This window comes from Salmo salar, chromosome ssa20 (genome assembly GCF_905237065.1).
Source record: "Salmo salar chromosome ssa20, Ssal_v3.1, whole genome shotgun sequence".
Lineage (NCBI taxonomy): Eukaryota > Metazoa > Chordata > Actinopteri > Salmoniformes > Salmonidae > Salmo > Salmo salar.
Genome location: NC_059461.1, coordinates 82,312,807 through 82,335,229, shown reverse-complemented (window position 1 = coordinate 82,335,229; position 22,423 = coordinate 82,312,807). Strand labels below are relative to the sequence as shown.

The following is a 22,423-nucleotide window of genomic DNA, read 5'->3' as shown; positions in this document are numbered from 1 at the left end:
CACCAGAGCAATGAACGCCACTGTAAAACACTGTTGACACCAGAGCAATGAACACCACTAAAACACTGTTGACACCAGAGCAATGAACACCACTATAAACACTGTTGACACCAGAGCAATGAACACCACTATAAACACTGTTGACACCAGAGCAATGAACACCACTAAAACACTGTTGACACCAGAGCAATGAACACCACTATAAACACTGTTGACACCAGAGCAATGAACACCACTATAAACACTGTTGACACCAGAGCAATGAACACCACTATAAACACTGTTGACACCAGAGCAATGAACACCACTATAAACACTGTTGACACCAGAGCAATGAACACCACTAAAACACTGTTGACACCAGAGCAATGAACACCACTAAAACACTGTTGACACCAGAGCAATGAACACCACTATAAACACTGTTGACACCAGGTCAATGAACACCACTATAAACACTGTTGACACCAGGTCAATGAACACCACTATAAACACTGTTGACACCAGAGCAATGAACACCACTAAAACACTGTTGACACCAGAGCAATGAACACCACTATAAACACTGTTGACACCAGAGCAATGAACACCACTATAAACACTGTTGACACCAGAGCAATGAACACCACTATAAACACTGTTGACACCAGAGCAATGAACACCACTAAAACACTGTTGACACCAGGTCAATGAACACCACTATAAACACTGTTGACACCAGGTCAATGAACGCTACTGTAAAACACTGTTGACACCAGAGCAATGAACACCACTAAAACACTGTTGACACCAGAGCAATGAACACCACTATAAACACTGTTGACACCAGAGCAATGAACACCACTATAAACACTGTTGACACCAGAGCAATGAACACCACTAAAACACTGTTGACACCAGAGCAATGAACACCACTATAAACACTGTTGACACCAGAGCAATGAACACCACTATAAACACTGTTGACACCAGAGCAATGAACACCACTAAAACACTGTTGACACCAGAGCAATGAACACCACTATAAACACTGTTGACACCAGAGCAATGAACACCACTATAAACACTGTTGACACCAGAGCAATGAACACCACTATAAACACTGTTGACACCAGAGCAATGAACACCACTAAAACACTGTTGACACCAGAGCAATGAACGCCACTGTAAAACACTGTTGACACCAGAGCAATGAACACCACTAAAACACTGTTGACACCAGAGCAATGAACACCACTAAAACACTGTTGACACCAGAGCAATGAACACCACTATAAACACTGTTGACACCAGAGCAATAAACACCACTAAAACACTGTTGACACCAGAGCAATGAACACCACTATAAACACTGTTGACACCAGAGCAATGAACACCACTAAAACACTGTTGACACCAGAGCAATGAACACCACTATAAACACTGTTGACACCAGAGCAATGAACACCACTATAAACACTGTTGACACCAGAGCAATGAACACCACTATAAACACTGTTGACACCAGAGCAATGAACACCACTATAAACACTGTTGACACCAGAGCAATGAACACCACTAAAACACTGTTGACACCAGAGCAATGAACACCACTATAAACACTGTTGACACCAGAGCAATGAAAACCACTAAAACACTGTTGACACCAGAGCAATGAACACCACTATAAACACTGTTGACACCAGAGCAATGAACACCACTATAAACACTGTTGACACCAGAGCAATGAACACCACTATAAACACTGTTGACACCAGGTCAATGAACACCACTATAAACACTGTTGACACCAGGTCAATGAACACCACTATAAACACTGTTGACACCAGAGCAATGAACACCACTAAAACACTGTTGACACCAGAGCAATGAACACCACTATAAACACTGTTGACACCAGAGCAATGAACACCACTATAAACACTGTTGACACCAGAGCAATGAACACCACTATAAACACTGTTGACACCAGAGCAATGAACACCACTAAAACACTGTTGACACCAGGTCAATGAACACCACTATAAACACTGTTGACACCAGGTCAATGAACACCACTATAAACACTGTTGACACCAGGTCAATGAACACCACTATAAACACTGTTGACACCAGAGCAATGAACACCACTATAAACACTGTTGACACCAGAGCAATGAACACCACTATAAACACTGTTGACACCAGAGCAATGAACACCACTAAAACACTGTTGACACCAGAGCAATGAACACCACTATAAACACTGTTGACACCAGAGCAATGAACACCACTATAACACTGTTGACACCAGGTCAATGACCACCACTAAAACACTGTTGACACCAGGTCAATGACCACCACTAAAACACTGTTGACACCAGAGCAATGACCACCACTAAAACACTGTTGACACCAGAGCAATGAACACCACTATAAACACTGTTGACACCAGGTCAATGAACACCACTAAAACACTGTTGACACCAGAGCAATGAACACCACTATAAACACTGTTGACACCAGAGCAATGAACACCACTATAAACACTGTTGACACCAGAGCAAAAGCATTACTGTTGGCTAATTCTCTTTCTTCCTTCCTTTCCCCTCCCTCTCCCCCCCTCCCTCCCTAACCACAGATAAGAGACCACCGTCTCTAAACAGACCACAAACACCCAACAGCTAGCACACACACACACACACACACACACCCCCCACAATATGCGCGCGCACGCACGCACACACACAGTATGCGCACACGCACACACACAGTATGCGCGCGCGCACACACACACACACACACACACACACACACACACACACACACACACACACACACACACACACACACACACACACACACACAATGCGCTCACAAACACAGTATGAGAGAAGACTCAGCTTATCTTCCTAAACTCTAAAAGTACCTCGTCTTACAGTCAGTGATCAGCAGATGTTAATCTATGGAGGTCGAGAACAGTGCTGTCCTCTTTAAAAACACCCACCAGCAAAGATCTCTCTCTGACAAAACACACACGTATCTTTAATACACAAACTATCTGTTCTACCTCTACTGATGACTACAGTAGAGCCTCAGTAGTATAGCACCTGGACATTCTTCTCCTTTGCTGAAGGACTGTAGAAGCTGCAAGGTAAACGTTTACCCCATCTCATAGTTTCAAAAGTAACTCAAAAATTGGACAAGAGGACACTTTGTACAAGGATGTAGGAGCTGTGTGACACAAGACAGCAAACCTCACATATTACACACAGACACACATGTATTTTCTAGTCACACATCAGCATAACAAAGAGCTCATTAGTACCAGGCAGAAAACAGTCCAATAGGTGAACTATTTTATTCTGCAACCATGAAAGACCATTAGACCAGAACAGACTGCGGGACAGAGGTGGTGTCACAGATCCGTCACAAGAGTCAACACACACACCTGCGCGGGGTGGGTAGGTGCCTCTATGTGGAGGGACACACACAACCGCTGTCTATTTTGCATGTTAAATGGATACCATTTCTGAAAGTGTGAAGAAGGACATCAGTGTCTGTAAAATAACTGCAAATCATTTCCTGTGGTATTTCCTGTCCTTCCTCTAACTGACAGGACAGAGACCACAGAGCTCTCTCTCTCTCTCTCTCTCTCTCTCTCTCTCTCTCCCTCTCCAAATGTTTCTTATCAATCTACACACAATACAACATAATGAAAAAGCGAAGACAGGTTTTTAGAAAAAAATATATAAACTCAACAAAAAAGAAACGTCTTCTCACTGTCAACTGCATTTATTTTCAGTAAACTTAACATGTAAATATTTGTATGAACATCACAAGATTCAACAACTGAGACATAAACTGAACAAGTTCCACAGACATGTGACTAACAGAAATTGAATAATGTGTCCCTGAACAAAAGGGGGGGTCAAAATCAAAAGTAACAGTCAGTATCTGGTATTGCCACCAGCTGCATTAAGTACTGCAGTGCATCTCCTCCTCCTCGTGGACTGCACCAGATTTGCCAGTTCTTGCTGTGAGATGTTACCCCACTCTTCCACCAAGGCACCTGCAAGTTCCCGGACATTTCTGGGGGGCAATGGCCCTAGCCCTCGCCCTTCGATCTAACAGGTCCCAGACGTGCTCAATGGGATTGAGATCTGGGCTCTTCGCTGGCCATGACAGAACACTGACATTCCTGTCTTGCAGGAAATCACGCACAAAACGAGCAGTATGGTCATGTCAGGATGAGCCTGCAGGAAGGGTACCACATGAGGGAGGAGGTTGTCTTCCCTGTAACACACAGCATTGAGATTGCCTGCAATGACAACAAGCTCAGTCCGATGATGCTGTGACACACCGCCCCAGACCATGACGGACCCTCCACCTCCAAATCGATCCCGCTCCAGAGTACAGGCCTCGGTGTAACGCTCATTCCTTCGACGATAAACGCGAATCCGACCATCACCCAGGGTGAGACAAAACCGTGACTCGTCAGTGAAGAGCACTTTTTGCCAGTCCTGTCTGGTCCAGCAACGATCGGTTTGTGCCCATAGGCGACGTTGTTGCCAGTGATGTCTGGTGAGGACCTGCCTTACAACAGGCCTACAAGCCCTCAGTCCAGCCTCTCTCAGCCTATTGCGGACAGTCTGAGCACTGATGGAGGGATTGTGCATTCCTGGTGTAACTCGTGCAGTTGTTGTTGCCATCCTGTGCCTGTCCCGCAGGTGTGATGTTCGGATGTACCGATCCTGTGCAAGTGTTGTTACACGTGGTCTGTCACTGCGAGGATGATCAGCTGTCCATCCTGTCTCCCTGTAGCACTGTCTTAGGCGTCTTACAGTACGGACATTGCAATTTATTGCCCTGGCCACATCTGCAGTCCTCACGCCTCCTTGCAGCATGCCTAAGGCACATTCACGCAGATGAGCAGGGTCCCTGGGCATCTTTCTTTTGGTGTTTTTCAGAGTCAGTAGAAAGGCCTCTTTAGTGTCCTAAGTTTTCAGAACTGTGACCTTAATTGCCTACTGTCTGTAAGCTGTTAGTGTCTTAACGACCGTTCCACAGGTACAAGTTCATTAATTGTTTATGGTTCCTTGAACAAGCATGGGAAACAGTGATTAAACCCTTTACAATGAAGATCTGTGAAGTTGTGTTTTTTTAAGATTTATCTTTGAAAGACAGGGTCCTGAAAAATGGACATTTATTTTTTGCTGAGTTTATATATACACTCTATTTACATAAGTATTCAGACCCTTTGCTTTGAGACTAAAAATTGAGACTAGAAATTGAGTTTAGGTGCATCTTGTTTCCATTGATCATCCTTGAGATACTTCTACAACTTGATTGGAGTCCAGGCACACACCTGTCTATATAAGGTCCCACAGTTGACAGTGCATGGCAGAGCAAAAACCAAGCAATGAGGTGGAAGTAATTTTCCGTAGAGCTCCGAGACAGGATCGTGTCGAGCGTGACTACTTTGAAGAATCTAAAATAATAAATATATTTTGATTTGTTTAACACTTTTTTGGTTACTACATGATTCCATATGTGTTATTTCATAGTGTTGACGTCTTCACTATAATTCTACAATGTAGAAAATAGTAAAAATAAAGAATAACCCTTGAATGAGTAGGTGTCCAACTTCTGACTGGTACTGTATATTCTCTGTACATCTTCTCTGTCTATTTCTGTTATCTTGGCCTTTCACTCCTTCAAGCATGAATGACTTACAGTTTCGCTTGTCTTCTCTTTCTAAGCATATACTGTGCATCTATCTTTCCAGAATGTCCATCTATCACTGTGTCCATCTTGTAACAGGTGGAGTTGCCTCTATTAGATGTAATATGGTAGTCATGAGACTGAACTGTGAGGTTGCTATCGGTCTGTTTGAACTAATTGGTTATTTCTGTTAATTTATTACTGGTGTTAATTGATTGCAGGTGTGATTGTGACCAGCGCCTCCACCTGTTATCTTAAAATGGCTGCATTTCTGAGAGCCAAGAGGAAGGGAAAGGACAGAACTGCTGCTGTCTCCAAGTCCCACACCAAACTTGATATTTGCTTTGCCTGAGCTACACTACTTGAAAACTGCATGTACTGGAGACACTGAAACTGTAAACCTTTTTGATTGCCACTCTCAGTCTGCTGGCCCCTACAGCTTATTTGAACCTTGTTGTAATAAAGTGTATTTTTGATGATCCTGTGTATTTCATAGTGGTACCCAGTTCAGTTCTCTATTGACCCTGTCCTGTCCTGCCCTGTCCTGCCCTGTCCTACAACCTGTGGTTGCTAAACCAGCTCTCTCTCCAGGCTGGTTATAACCATGTTTCTATACTGCAGCAACAATGGGGCATTCTGTTACCTGGGCAACAGAAAACAGGAATACAGATTAGAGGCGCCAGGGGGAATCATATGGACAAGATAGAGCCAGAGTTGTGATTTTAGACACCGATTAAGAGAGTTACCTGACATCTTTGACATGCTTTAAGGGAAGTAAGAGATTGTGTGTGGGTGTCAAGCTTCACATCCCCTTTCAGGTACACGTAAAAATACACGATGCCAGAGTTAAACTCAGTTCTTTATAAGCTGCCCTCTCAGATAGGACTATGACGTCACAAGGTGACATTTACATCACCTCAATATGAGCTACTGTTGAGTCTCCCCGCCTCGCCTCAATATGAGCTACTGTTGAGTCTCCCCGCCTCGTCTCAATATGAGCTACTGTTGAGTCTCCCCGCCTCGTCTCAATATGAGCTACTGTTGAGTCTCCCCGCCTCGTCTCAATATGAGCTACTGTTGAGTCTCCCCGCCTCGTCTCAATATGAGCTACTGTTGAGTCTCCCCGCCTCGTCTCAATATGAGCTACTGCTTTATCCTCAACTACCTTCTCTTTCACTCATACTGTCTCTTTCTCTGCATTTTAACACCTCTGTTTCACACCACAGGTTGCCCGTTTAGCAGACTAAATAAAAGAAACGTCTGACTCTTCACACACATCTCCAGTCACTCATCTCGGGGATTCACAGACAGACAGAGGTGTAAACATGCTGACTCAGCCAACGACCTCAAAGAGCCACTGAGATCACACAAACAATATCTAGGCTCTTTCTATCTCCCCTTCACTCTCCTCCATCCTCTCTGTCTCATGAAGAGATAAACATACAAAAATGGTACTACAGATATAGGGTCATCATCCAAAAGGTCCCCATCCCAATATGGTAAAATCAGACAAGCTAAATGTATCTCTGACCCATTGTGATTACTGAGTATGGCGGGGTACTTTGTTAGTCAGCAGCCACTAGCTGTGACTCCACTGCCAGTGAGCAAAAAAAGTTTTGATTTACACAAAAACACACACACACACACACACGCTCAGTGCTGGGATTAAAAGACTGTGTAAGGAAAGTACACGACACAGTCTGGACAGAGCTTTTAGAAGTCCAGAGAGGGATGGGGAGCAGCCAGGTTACTCGAGAAACAAGGTGATATTCAATAATGAAAAAAATTATCAATAGTTACATATATCGTATGGTTTTGACAATATCGCAATATTATTTTTCCACTAGTTGGCTGTACCTGCATCAAAATTCCAGTATTTTTCCCTCATATCTTGTTCTCCATCTTTTTAAATATGGAGACAATTTGTTTTCAGCACTTTTATTTCCATGACTGGCTCTCAAGGCTCTCTCTTGTCCCTCTGCTGCAGACATATGGTGAACAATATGTTGGAACATCGAATCGCAAAAAAAAAAAAATCACAGTATCTGTACTTATTATGGATCCCCATTAGCTGCTGCCAAGGCACCTGACCAAGGCACCTGACCACACAACTGAACAGTAGTCCAGGTGCGACAAACCTAGGGCCTGTAGGACCTGCCTTGTTGATAGTGCTGTTAAGAAGGTAGAGCAATGCTTTATTATGGACAGACTTCTCCCCATCTTAGCTACTGTTGTATCAATATGTTTTAACCATGACAGTTTACAATCCAGGGTTACTCCAAGCAGTTTAGTCAGGTCAACTTGCTCAATTTACACATTATTCATTGCAAGATTTAGTTGAGGTTTAGGGTTTAGTGAATGATTTGTCCCAAATACAATGCTTTTAGTTTTTGCAGTTATTTTAGTCACTGTAGTAGCTGACGTGTATAGTGTTGAGTCAGCCACATACATAGACACACTGGCTTTACTTAAAGCCAATGGCATGTCGTTAGTAAAGATTGAAAAAAGTAAGAGGCCTAGACAGCTGCCCTGGGGATTTCCTGATTGTACCTGGATTAGACAGGTAATTCTTTATCCACAATATAGCAACGGGGTGTAAAGCCATAACACATACGTTTTTCCAGCAGCAGACCATGATCGATAATGTCAAAAGCCGCACTGAAGTCTAACAGCCCCCCCCCAATCTTTTTATAATCAATGTCTCAGCCAATCATCAGTCATTTGAGGAAGTGTTGTGCTTGTTGAATGTCCTTCCCTATAAGTGTGCTAAAAGTCTGTTGTCAATTTATTTACTGTAAATTAGATTTTTTTTATTTTATTTAACTAGTCAAGTCAGTTAAAAACAAATTCTTATTTACAATGACGGTCTACCAAAAGGCCTCCTGCAGGGATGGGGGCTGGGATTAAAAAATGCATTAAATAAAAATATAGGACAAAACACACATCACGACGAAACAACACTACATAAAGAGAGACCTAAGACAACAACACAAGACAACACATCATGGTAGCAACACCACATGACAACAACATGGTAGCAACATAACATGGAAGCAGCACAAAACATGGTACAAACATTATTGGGCATAGACAACAGCACAAAGGTAAGAAGGTAAAGGCAACAATAGATTAGGCAAAGCAGCCACCACTGTCAGTGAGTGTGTCCATGATTGAGTCTTTGAATGTAGAGATGGAGATAAAACTGTCCAGTTTGAGTGTTTGTTGCAGCTCGTTCCAGTTGCTAGCTGCAGTGAACTGAAAAGAGGAGCGACCCAGAGATGTGTGTGCTTTGGGGACCTTTTACAGAATGTGACTGGCAGAACGGGTGTTGTATGTGGAGGATGAGGGCTGCAGTAGATATCTCAGATAGGGGGGAGTGAGGCCTAAGAGGGTTTTATAAATAAGCATCAACCAGTGGGTCTTGCAACGGGTATACAGAGATGACCAGTTTACAGAGGAGTATAGAGTGCAGTGATGTGTCTTATAAGGATGGCAAATCTGATGGCCGATCGGTAAAGAACATCTAGCCGCTTGAGAGCACCCTTACCTGCCGATCTATAAATTATGTCTCCGTAATCTAGCATGGGTAGGATGGTCATCTGAATCAGGGTTAGTTTGGCAGCTGGGGTGAATGAGGAGCGATTACGATAGAGGAAACCAAGTCTAGATTTAACCTTAGCCTGCAGCTTTGATATGTGCTGAGAGAAAGACAGTGTACCGTCTAGCCATATTCCTGAGTACTTGTATGAGGCGACTACCTCAAGCTCTAAACCCTCAGAGGTAGTAATCACACCGGTGGGGAGAGGGGCATTCTTCTTACCAAACCACATGACCTTTGTTTTGGAGGTGTTCAGAACAAGGCTAAGGACAGAGAAAGCTTGTTGGACACTAAGAAAGCTTTGTTGTAGAGTATTTAACACAACATCCAGGGAGGGGCCAGCTGAGTATAAGACTGTATCATTTGCATATAAATGGCTGAGAGAGCATCCTACTGCCTGAGCTATGTTGTCAGTGTAAATTGAGAAGAGTGTGGGGCCTAGGATCAAGCCTTGGGGTATTTCCTTGGTGACAGGCAGTGGCTGAGTCAGCAGATGTTCTGACTTTATACACTGCACTCTTTGAGAGAGGTAGTTAGCAAACCAGGCCAAAGACCCCTCAGAGACACCAATAGTCCTTAGCCGGCCCACAAGAATGGAATGGTCTAGTCTCAAAAGCTTTGGCCAAGTCAATAAAAATAGCTTAGAATCAAAGGCAATGGTGACATCATTGAGGACCTTTAAGGTTGCAGTGACACATCTATAGCCTGAGCGGAAATCAGATTGCATACCAGAGAGAATATTATAGACGTCAAGAAAGCCAGTAAGTTGATTATTGACAGAGAGAGAACTGCTCCTTAAAGTTTTTCCAACACTTTTGATAAACAGGTAAAAATAGAAATTGTTAGGATCAGCTTGATCTCCTTAGAAATAAAGGACACACTGTGGCTGCCTTCCAACCAATGGGAACCTCCCCAGAGAGGAGACACAGGTTAAAAAGGTCAGAGATAGGCTTGGCGATGATAGGGGGTGCAACCTTCTGGATCTAAACCATCTGACCCAGATGTTTTTTTGGGGTCAAGTTTAAGGACCTCCTTTAGCACCTCAGACTCAGTGACCGCCTGCAAGGAGAAACTTTGTAGCGTGGCAGTGGAAAAAGAGGGAGGAGCATCGGGGCTAGTCGCATTAGAAGGGGTGGGAGTAGAGGAAATGTTGGATGGGCAATGAAGCATGGCTGAGTCAAATAGGAATCCTGACATAATGAAGTGGTGATTAAAGAGCTCAGCCACGTGCTTCTTGTCAGTAACAACCACATCAACTTTAAGGGACATGGGCAGCTGTGAGAAGGGTTTATCCTCGAGGTCTTTAACCGTTTCCCAGAACTTCTTGGGGTTAGACCCACAGAGAGAGAACTGCTCCTTAAAGTAACTAACATTGGCCTTCTGGATAGCCTGAGTGCACTTATTTCTCATTTGCCTGAACGAGAGCCAGTCAGCCTGAGTATGTGTGTGCCGAGCCTTTCGCCAAATGGTATTATTGAGGTGGGGTAACTCTGCCAGATCCCAGTCGAACCAGGGACTGAACCCGTTTTTAATTCTCATTTTCTTTGAGGTGTTTGTTTACAATACCACTGAAGATATAAAAATGAGGGGATCAAGCTGATTCTATACCAATTTCCAGAGGCCAGGTCAGGAATGAAGACTTGCTCATTCAAGTTTTTTAGCAAGCGTCTATGACAAATCAGGACAGGTTGTTTCACTGAGAAGCCAGTGCGAACACAGGCTGTCAAAGTGATCACTAAGGTCATTACAGAAAACACCTGACTGATACCCATCAAGATTATTTGTGAGGATAACATCAAGGAGAGTAGCCTTTTTTTGAGTGTTTGGAGTCATATTTTGTGGGATTGGTAATAACCTGAGAAAAATGTAGGCAGTCCCATTGCTTTAGGACTTGGTCAGGTGGTTTAAGCATGTCCCAGTTTAAGGCACCTAGCAGGACGAATTCAAACTTAATGTAAGGTGCCAGGAGAGAGCTTAGGGAAGGTAGGGTACAGGCCGGTGCTGATGGTGGAATTGTATCTGGTCAAACACAATTTTTTTCAAAAGTTTACTAAGGGTTGGTAACAGGCTGATTGGTCAGCTATTTGAGCCAGTATAGGGAGCTTTACTATTCTTAAGTAGGGGAATGACTTTCGCTTCCCTCCAGGCCGGAGGGTACACACTTTCTAGTAGGCTTAAATTGAAGATGTAGCAAATAGGAGTAGCAATATCGGCTGCTATTATCCTCAGTCATTTTCCATCCAAGTTGTCAGACCCCGCTGGCTTATCATTGTTGATAGACAAAACTTTTTACACCTCTTCCACACTCACTCTACGGAATTCAAAATTGCAATGCCTGTCTTTCATAATTTCTTCAGATATACTTGGATGTGTAGTGTCAGCGTTTGTTGCTGAAAAATTATGCCTAAATTTGCTAATCTCGGCAATTAAAAAATAATTCAAGTTGTGATGAATGAGCCATCTGATTCAGTGAATGATAGCGCGGAGTTTGGTTTTTTGCCCAAAATGTAATTTAAGGTGCTCCATTCTTTAAGGTACTATCATTCTTTATGTCATTTATCTTTGTTTCATAATGTAGTTTCTTGTTTTTATTCAGTTTATTCACATGATTTCATGTCAACTAGCATGTCAACTAGCATGGCCATCAGCTAGCATGTCAACTAGCATGGCCATCAGCTAGCATGTCAACTAGCATGGCCATCAGCTAGCATGTCAACTAGCATGGCCATCAGCTAGCATGTCAACTAGCATGGCCATCAGCTAGCATGTCCAACTAGCATGGCCAACAGCTAGCATGTCCAACTAGCATGGCCAACAGCTAGCATGTCCAACTAGCATGGCCAACAGCTAGCATGGCCAACTAGCATGGCCAACAGCTAGCATGTCAACTAGCATGGCCAACAGCTAGCATGTCAACCAGCATGGCCAACAGCTAGCATGTCAACCAGCATGGCCAACAGCTAGCATGGCCAACAGCTAGCATGGCCAACAGCTAGCATGGCCAACAGCTAGCATGGCCAACAGCTAGCATGTCAACCAGCTAGCATGGCCAACAGCTAGCATGGCCAACAGCTAGCATGGCCGCATGGCCAACAGCTAGCATGGCCGCATGGCCAACAGCTAGCATGGCCGCATGGCCAACAGCTAGCATGGCCGCATGGCCAACAGCTAGCATGGCCGCATGGCCAACAGCTAGCATGGCCGCATGGCCAACAGCTAGCATGTCAACCAGCATGGCCAACAGCTAGCATGTCAACCAGCATGGCCAACAGCTAGCATGTCAACCAGCATGGCCAACAGCTAGCATGTCAACCAGCATGGCCAACAGCTAGCATGTCAACCAGCATGGCCAACAGCTAGCATGTCAACCAGCATGGCCAACAGCTAGCATGTCAACCAGCATGGCCAACAGCTAGCATGTCAACCAGCATGGCCAACAGCTAGCATGTCAACCAGCATGGCCAACAGCTAGCATGTCAACCAGCATGGCCAACAGCTAGCATGTCAACCAGCATGGCCAACAGCTAGCATGTCAACCAGCATGGCCAACAGCTAGCATGTCAACCAGCATGGCCAACAGCTAGCATGTCAACCAGCATGGCCAACAGCTAGCATGTCAACCAGCATGGCCAACAGCTAGCATGTCAACCAGCATGGCCAACAGCTAGCATGTCAACCAGCATGGCCAACAGCTAGCATGTCAACCAGCATGGCCAACAGCTAGCATGTCAACCAGCATGGCCAACAGCTAGCATGTCAACCAGCATGGCCAACAGCTAGCATGTCAACCAGCATGGTCATCAGCAGTTGTAGAAAAAGTACCCAGCATGTCATACTTGAGTAAAAGTAAAGATAACTTAATAGAAAATTACTCAAGTAAAAGTCTCCCAGTAAAATACTACTTTAGTAAAAGTATTTGGTTTTAAATATACATAAGTATTAAAAGTATAAATCATTTCAAATTCCTTACATTAAGCAAACCAGGTGGAGCCATATTATTATAATACTTTTTTTAATTACGGAGAGCCAGGGGCACACTTCGACACTAAGACATTTGTGTATAGTGAGTCTGCCAGATCAGAGGCAATAGGATGAGGGATGTTTTCTTGTTAAGTGCATGGCCATTTTACAATTTTCCTGTCCTGCTACACATTCAAAATGTAACGAGTGCTTTTGGGTGTCAGGGAAAATGTATGAAGTAAAACGTACATCCTTTTGTAGTTAAGTAAAAGTACTGATACCCCCAAAACTACTTAAATAGTACAATAAAGTATTTTTACTTAAGGATCAACGTGTTGTTGCCTACTCTTACCACCTGGGGGCGGCCCGTCAGGAAGTCCATGATCCAGTTGCAGAGATAGGTGTTTCGTCCCAGAGTCTTATCGTAGTGATGAGCTTCGTGGGCACTATGGTGTTGAATGCTGCGCTGTAGTCGATGAATAGCATTCTCACATAGGTGTTCCTTTTGTCAAGGTGAGGAAGGGCGGTGTGGAGTGCGATTGAGATTGCGTCATCTGTGGATCTGTTGGGGCGGTATGCAAATTGGAGTGGCTCTAGGGTTTCCTGGAGGATGCTGTTGATGTGAGCCATGACCAGCCTTTCAAAGCACTTCATTGCTACTGACGTGAGTGCCATGGGGCGGTAATCATCTGCGATTGATTTAAATTTCAGTCATGGGATTTGTTTTTGCTTTGACCCCAGTATGCTAGTTGTTGGCCATGCTTGCTGATGGCCAGTGGTGTTAAGTACTTTTAACACTGGGGCCCCTCAAGGGTGAGTACCATGTCCCCTCCTGTATTCCCTGTTCACCCACGACTGCGTAGCCAAGCACGACTCCAACACCATCATTAAGTTTGCTGACAACACAACAGTGGTAGGCCTGATCACAGACAACGATGAGACTCCCTATAGGGAGGTGGTCAGAGAACTGGCAGTGAGAAATACAAAGGAGATGATCGTGGACTACAGGAAAATGCGGGCAGAACAGGCCCCCATTAACATCGACAGGGTTTCAAGTTCCTTGGTGTCCACATCACCAACAAACTATCATGGTCCAACCATACCAAGACAGTCATGAAGAGGGCACAACAAAACCTTCTCCCCCTCAGGAGCCTGGAAAGATTTGGCATGGGCCCCCAGATCCTCAAAAGGTTCTACAGCTGCACCATCGAGAGCATCCTGACTATTTTCATCACCGCCTGGTAAGGCAACTGCTTGGCATCTGACCTTAAGGCACTACAGAGGGTAGTGCGAACGGCCCAGTACGCAACTGGGGCCAAGCATCCTGCCATCCAGGACATACAGTTGAAGTCGGAAGTTTACATACACTTATGTTAGAGTCATTAAAACTAGTTTTTCAACCACTCCACAAATTTCTTGTTAACAAACAACAGTTTTGGCAAGTCAGTTAGGACATCTACTTTGTGCATGACACAATATTTTTTTTCAATAATTGTTTACAGACAGATTATTTCACTTATAGCTCACTGTTTCACAATTCCAGTGAGTCCAGTTGACTGTGCCTTTAAACAGCTTAGAAATGTCCAGAAAATGATGTCATGGCTTTAGAAGCTTCTGATAGGCTAATTGACATCATTTGAGTCAATTGGAGGTGTACCTGGGGATGTATTTCAAAGCCTACCTTCAAACTCAGTGCCACTTTGCTTGACATCATGGGAAAATCAAAAGAAATCAGCCAAGACCTCAGAAAAAAAATTGTAGCCCTCCACAAATCTGGTTCATCATTTGGGGAAAATTTCCAAACGCCTGAAGGTAACACGTTCATCTGTACAAACAATAGTACGCAAGTATAAACACCATGGGACCACGCCGCTGTCATACCGCTCAGGAAGGAGACGCGTTCTGTCTCCTAGAGATGAACTTACTTTGGTGCGAAAATTGCAAATCAACCCAGCACAACAGCAAAGGACCTTGTGAAGATGCTGGAGGAAACAGGTACAAAAGTATCTATATCCACAGTAAAACGAGTCCTATATCGACATAACCTCAAACGCCGCTCAGCAAGGAAGAAGCCACTGCTCCAAAACCGCCATAAAAAAGCCAGACTACGGTTTGCAAATGCAAATGGGGACAAAGATGGTACTTTTTGGACAAAATGTCCTCTGGTCTGATGAAACAAAAATATAACTATTTGGTCATAATTACCATCGTTATGTATAGAGGAAAAAGGGAGAGGCTTGCAAGCCGAAGAACACTATCCCAACCGTGAAGCACGGGGTGTGGCAGCATTATGTTGTGGGGGTGCTTTGCTGCAGGAGGTACTGGTGAACTTCACAAAATAGCTTGGCATCATAAGGGTGGAAAATGATGTGGATATATTGAAGCATCTCAAGACATCAGTCATGAAGTTAAAGCTTGGTCGCAAATGGGTCTTCCAAATGGACAATGACCCCAAGCCAAAATTCACCCAACTTATTGTGGGAAGCTTATGGACGGCTACCTGAAACGTTTGACCTGAGTTAAACAATTTAAAGGCAATGCTACCAAATACTAATTGAGTGTATGTAAACTTCTGACCCACTGGGAATGTGATGAAACAAATAAAAACTGAAATAAATCATTCTCACATTCTTAAAATAAAGTGGTGATCCTAACTGACCTAAAACAGGGAATTTTTACTAGGATTAGATGTCAGCAATTGTGAAAAACTGAGTTTAAATGTATTTGGCTAAGGAGTATGTAAACTTCTGACTTACAGGAGGTAGCTAAGAGAAAACATTCGATGTAGCCAAAGTCTATAGGGTCCCCTAGGAAACACTTATCAACAATTTGGTTACTAACCTGTCACAAAAACTCCTCCCTGGCATTTTAATTCGTTGTTATGTCAAAAAACACTGTTCAAAGTGCCCACTATTACATTCTAACAAAAAAAATTGAATAATTATATTTCCAACAGTTCACGCAAGTGTTTTGCGCTAAATCGCTAGTCAAATCGCATTTGCAACATTTGGTTATAAATAAGGCCTAGATTGTTTTCACATATCGTGCAGACCCTCATGGCAGTGTGGAAATGATCTCAAATGAGTGCAGGAAATGCAGAAATTGATGAAAATGCTGAAAATAATTTTGGGTTGAAGTTTAATTGATCAGAATGGAGAAAGACCCATTGAAATCACTTGTGTTTTGCCACCCTGGGTCACTCACTACTCATAAAGCAAATGTAGACTTGTATTATTCAAAAACATAAAATACCGACACATTGTTTTTTTATACTGTGATATATTTTGGCCATATCACCTAGCCCAACCACGACTTAGTTCTTAGCTTCTGATTCAGGATCTTCCTCTTAGATCTCAGGTCTGCTTTTGACACCGTAGGCCACAACATCCTCCTGCAGCGTCTCAGAGAGCACACTGCTATCTCTCTAACAGCTCTGAATTGATTCTCCTCCTAACTCTCCAATAGGAAGCAATACATCACTATTGGAGAGACCAGATCAGAGGATTCTACAGTCACATGCGGTGTCACTCATGGGTCACTGCTTGGGCCTATCCTGTTTTTAAATTACATTTCTATTTATTAGGGATCTTCCTGGGGTCCAATAACATTCAGGCACTAACATTACATATAAAACAAAAGATGAAACAGTACATCATATGACATTACTACACCACTACATATCTAAATGCAAAAGTTATAATACCACATACAACAATATTACAATGTACGTGTGTGTAGAGTGCGTGTGCAAGCGCTTGTGTGCGTATGTGTATGTCTGTACCTTTGTGTGTGTCTCTTCACAGTCCCTGCTGTTTCATAAGGTGTATTTTTGAGCCCAACCTACATCAGCAACCTCATCTCAATCAGCGAGCCACCTAGCAGTCCCCGCTCCAGCCACTCCCTACTGCTTCAAGTCCCCAAGACACGTCTCCGAACTACGGGGGACCAAGCCTTCCGCTGCCTTGCCCCTCGCCTATGGAATGCTTAAAGCCCTCTTTTATAGTCCTAGTCGCAATCTATAATGATTTTGGCACCTAGCCCACTACTGCCCTTTTACCTGCCTTGATTTTAAATGTATAGATTTTTTTTTCTCAGTAGAGCTTTGAGAACTGTAATGAAAAGCACTATACAAATTAAATGTATTATGATTTTTTGTATTATAATAATAATAATAATAATAACAGTGAGAGAATTTGTAATATTGTTCTAATTCTAGACATACAGTTACATAGTATTGTTTAAATATTCCCCATGTTAAATGGGGCGCTAAATACATGGATCTGCCAAGCACCTGTCAAATCTGCACCTGTAGTTTGGACGACGGCGGAACACCGACAGAGGTGCACATTAACTCAGTCTATTCCAGTAACACAACTCCCATTTCACGCACGGAAATAACTTGTTAATATTGTAAATCATTGATTTATTATCCTGTAAAATGAGCGGACGTGAGCCCTGAGATCCGATAAGAAAACAGAATCCCTCTGGGATAAACAACCGTGTCAGCGTTTTACAATAACGGAGACGGGGTCCTCGCTTCTCGGTCGTTTAAACTATAGCCTAAATCTACCACAAAAGAAAGAAAACGCTTCTAGGCGTTTATCATTTTATTTTATCCACGATGAAACGCTACAGGCGGTCATTTTAATACATGAACTAACAGTAACTGCCCGTTTACAATCCTACAGGTTGCTCTAAAAACGTAGCTAGACTGTTGACAATAACATCCGAGTCTAGGCTGTTATGCCTTCGCAACTATACTAGAAAGTGCAGAGGAATTCTTTACAAATTCACCTCATTACAAAATCTGTTTTGGTCCTTTCTTTCCTGACGTTTTTCAATTGTAAACTCTCCAGAAAATTAAAAATATATATGATTTACCTTCTCTGTGTTTTGAACAGTTTCCCTGCTGACTGGAGTTGAGGTTTTGTGGTATTTGGGGATATTTCAGGGCGAGTTCGCCAATATCCTTTTCTCACGCTTCGAAAGCAGCAAAGACACAAATCCACCGAAAACTTCCGCCGCGGTCACGTGACCGATTACAATTCAGAAGGAGCACAGTCCGGTTTTCAACCTTTGAAGAACACACAGACAGGGAACCAGTTCCACACAAATGTACGTTTTGGAGACGAATCGCAGGCTAACAAGTTATTTCTGGACATGCTAATCCTGGACATTAGTAGCAACATGGGGACAATTCGGTCAGGTGCTTTGCAACAATAGCCATTCTGTCTAAAATGATCGTTCCATTCTGCGTGGAAACATAAAATAACAACACTGGACATTGTATTCACATACATATTTCTGAGTGATTCTAGGACGTGTCGTGTCGTGTTCAACCACAGGAAGGCGACAAGTGACTGCTGTAGTGTTGAGGCTACAGTAACGAACTTCATGGGATGAGAGTTTCTTACACTGGCGCTGAAAAGTAGGCCTATGCCTGCAGTCAGAGTCGATCTGTCCTAACAACTCTCCCGGAGACCAATATATATAGGCCTACGTTATTTCTGTGAATACATATGGATTTCCTCATCTGCAGGCATCTTCTACTCAGACTAGTTCAGTAGGCCTAGATATCACATAAATCCAATCCCTTAGGACCAAGGCTATTGTGGTTTATGGGATTGTATTGCCCTGAACGTGGCATAGGTCTATTCGATTTTTTCCCACCAATTTTTTTTTTGCATGAGATGATTAGGCTACACAATAAAGACGTTGGATGCAGATTATAAATTAACTTTATTGTCCTAGGGGAAACATGGTCTATGTAAGACACAGTGCTGCAGAATAAAGACTACATTATAAACCTATGTCCCTCCTTTTCCATTGGCTTGCAGCTGTGTGGAGGAATAGGCATAGCCTGTAGAGGAGAGGAGGAGGGGAGAAGGAGAGGAAATGGGGAAGACAGGAAAGACAGTGACTCACCCCTGGTCTAGCATCCATGGTGGGGTCAATCCGTGGGTGGCAGGGAGACAGGCCTTCATGCGCATTGTGTAGCCTTCGAAACTGAGACAGTGGTACAGATACACATTTGGGTTCCAGGTCGTAGTTGCCTGATGACTCACCCTGAATTGAATTCCACTGCTCTATCAATCGCTACATACATTCAGTCTGAATCTGCCATCCTAGAAGACATTTCTGAGACTTCATTTCAAAAGGAGGGGCGTTGTATAAATCAAATGATTCAGCGATTGGATCGTCTCTAACAAATATACGTTGGTTATGTCATGGAGGCCGACTCTGGCCCAACCCATTGGTTTATGGGACCAATCAGAACAGTCAGAATGTTTATGCGTTCTATAAATTATAGGGGAGGGAGGCAAATCCAGACTCATCGTGGAGAAGAAACATCAGTTTGGTGATGTGGACAGGTAGCCAGGCAACTGGTCACAGTTTGCCTTATTTACAGTGCAGGACAAAACAAAACAAAAATTGACAAACTTAAAAAAATATGAGGCTTAAACTGGGTTTTAGACTAGGCCCATTTGTCATGGGCACTGAAAGGTTACATGCTGCCACATGAAAATGCTGTTATCTAGGTAATTTCCTTATTAGGTGACACCAGAGGACAGCATGTGGGAGCTCAGGATGACAGAGGAGTTTCCCACTAATAATTACCAGTTGGAGGGCCGTTTTAGTGGATTGTTCCCAGTCGTATGTGGTAAATTCCCACTTGGTTACGAATGCAGCATTCATGTATAGCCAAGACAGACAACAAACCCAATCAAAAAACTAAATATGTAAAATCACAATTAACATTCACCAAAACATAATGTAGCCTAACATTACAGAACGTAGTACTGCATGTTAATGAAAATAATTTTCAAATAGTAAAAAATAATACATTCCAAAATGTTCTGGTTATCAAATAGTGTACTTTACCAAACTTGTCTTGGCATGCACATAAAATTGTGCGAACGCCATAATACCATAGAAGAAGAATAACAGGATTTGCAAACAAAAACACGTCCAACAGTGCCTTCTGAAAGTATTCAGACCCCTTGAATTTTTCCACATTACAGCCTTGTTCTAAAATGTATAAAATAAAAAAATGTACACACATTAGTCCATAATGACAAAGCGAATACAGGTTTTTAGATTTTTTTGCAAATGTGTAAAGAAATGACAGAAATACCTTATTTGCATAAGTATTCAGACCCTTTGCTATGAGACTCGAAATTGAGCTCAGGTGCATCCTGTTTCCATTGATCATCCTTGAGATGTTCCTACAACTTGATTGGAGTCCACCTGTGGTCAATTCAATTGATTGGACATGATTTGGAAAGGCAAACGCCTGTCTGTATAAGGTCCTACAGTTGACAGTGCATGTCAGAGCAAAAACCAAGCCATGAGTTGGAAGGAATTGTCCGTTGAGCTCAGAGACAGGATTGTGTCGAGGCACAGATCTGGGGAAGGGTACCAAATCATTTCTGCAGCATTGAAGGTCCCCAAGAACAGTGGCCTCCATCATTCTTAAATGGAAGAAGTTTGGAACCAACAAGACTCTTCCTAGAGCTGGCCGCCCGGCTAAACTGAGCAATCGGGCGAGAAGGGCCTTGGTCAGGGGGGTGACCAAGAACCCGATGGTCACTCTGACAGAGCTCCAGAGGTCCTCTGTGGAGATGGGAGAACCTTCCGGAAGACAACCATCTCTGCTCCACCAATCAGGCCTTTATGGTAGAGTGGCCAGACGGAAGCCACTCCTCAGTAAAAGGCACGTAACATCCAGCTTGGAGTTTACCAAAAGACAGCTAAAGACTCTCAGACCATGAGAAACAAGATTCTTTGGTCTGATGAAACCAAGATTAACCTGAATGCCAAGGGTCACATCTGGAGGACATCTGGGACCATCCCTACGGGGAAGCACTGTGGTGGCAGCATCATGCTGTGGGGATGTTTTTCAGCGGCAGGGACTGGGTGACCTGTCAGGATTGAGGAAAAGATGAACAGAGCAAAGTACAGAGAGATTACTGATGAAAACCTGCTCCAGAGCACTCAGGACCTCAGACTGGGACGAAGGTTCACCTTCCAACAGGACAACAACCCTAAGCACACAGCCAAGACAACACAGGACTGACTGGCTTCGGGACAAGTCTCATTGTCCTTGAGTGACCCAGCCAGAGCCCAGACTTCAAACTGATCGAACATCTCTGGAGAGACCTGAAAATAGCTGTGCAGCGACACTCCCCATCCAACCTGACAGAGCTTGAGAGGATCTGCAGAGGAGAATGGGAAAAACTCCCCAAATACAGGTCTGCCAAGCTTGTAGCATCATACCGAAGAAAATTTGAGGCTGTAATCGCTGCCAAAGGTGCTTCAACAAAGTACTGAGTAAAGTGTCAGAATAGTTCTGTAAATGTCACGTTTTTGCAAAACATGCAAAACATATAAAAACCTGTTTTTGCTATGTCATTATGGGGTATTGTGTGTAGATGAGGGTGGAAAAACTATTTAATTCAATTCTAGAGTAAGGCTGCAATGTAACAAAAAGTGGAAAAAGTCAAGGGGTCTGAATACTTTCTGAATGCACTGTAGGATAAGTTATGTACTAGGACGTGCTGACAGAAGGAATACGACCTGGTGGTCTTTTCCAGACTGCAAACTAATGTTACAGAAATCACCCTGGGTGGACACGTGAGCAGCGCTACAATACACTTGAGCAAGTTTATTTGATGTAACTGAGTTTACTGTATATGAATGAGAATTGTGTGTGTGTGTGTGTGTGTGTTAGGTGCTTCACTAAGCCTACTTGTCTCTTACTAGAGGGCAGGATTTAGCCCTGTGACAGTTCAAAGAACAATCATGTCCCTTCAGAGTCGCCTGTCCCAGAAGTCCCATGGTAACCAAACGTAATTACATTGTAAACTACCAAACCATGTCTGTGTTTTGAGAAATAGGGCCTAAAAACAGAGGGAGTACTGCAATGATTTGGCCTGTTACCATTTCAGGCCCCAACTCCTCCTCAAACACTTCCCTTAGCAATAGCCCTACAGACTATCTGCAAAGACTGGATTGATGTGTGTGTGAGAGAGAGACAGTTTTAGTTACAATTAATGCTCTCAGATACTACCCCCCCCCCAATGAAGGGGAGGTCAACATCTGAGCTCTCACTTCCTCCACATCTCCACTCCCCCACTCTCTTCCCTCCCCCTTTCCCCCACT

At 43.4% G+C, this 22,423-nt stretch overlaps 1 protein-coding gene across 4 annotated transcripts in view; it reads right to left on the bottom strand.

The window, feature by feature from the left end:
• LOC106581405 (arf-GAP with Rho-GAP domain, ANK repeat and PH domain-containing protein 1) overlaps nucleotides 1-18,443 on the bottom strand; it is a 125,554-nt gene extending 107,111 nt beyond the window's left edge. For 3 of the 4 annotated variants that reach the window (XM_045704005.1, XM_045704007.1, XM_045704006.1), the window contains exon 1: nucleotides 18,143-18,443. The gene's annotated coding sequence lies outside the window, so the exon portion shown is untranslated. The remainder of the gene's footprint in view (nucleotides 1-18,142) is intronic. The other variant, XM_045704009.1, reaches the window with a different exon arrangement.
• Nucleotides 18,444-22,423: the final 3,980 nt, after the last annotated feature.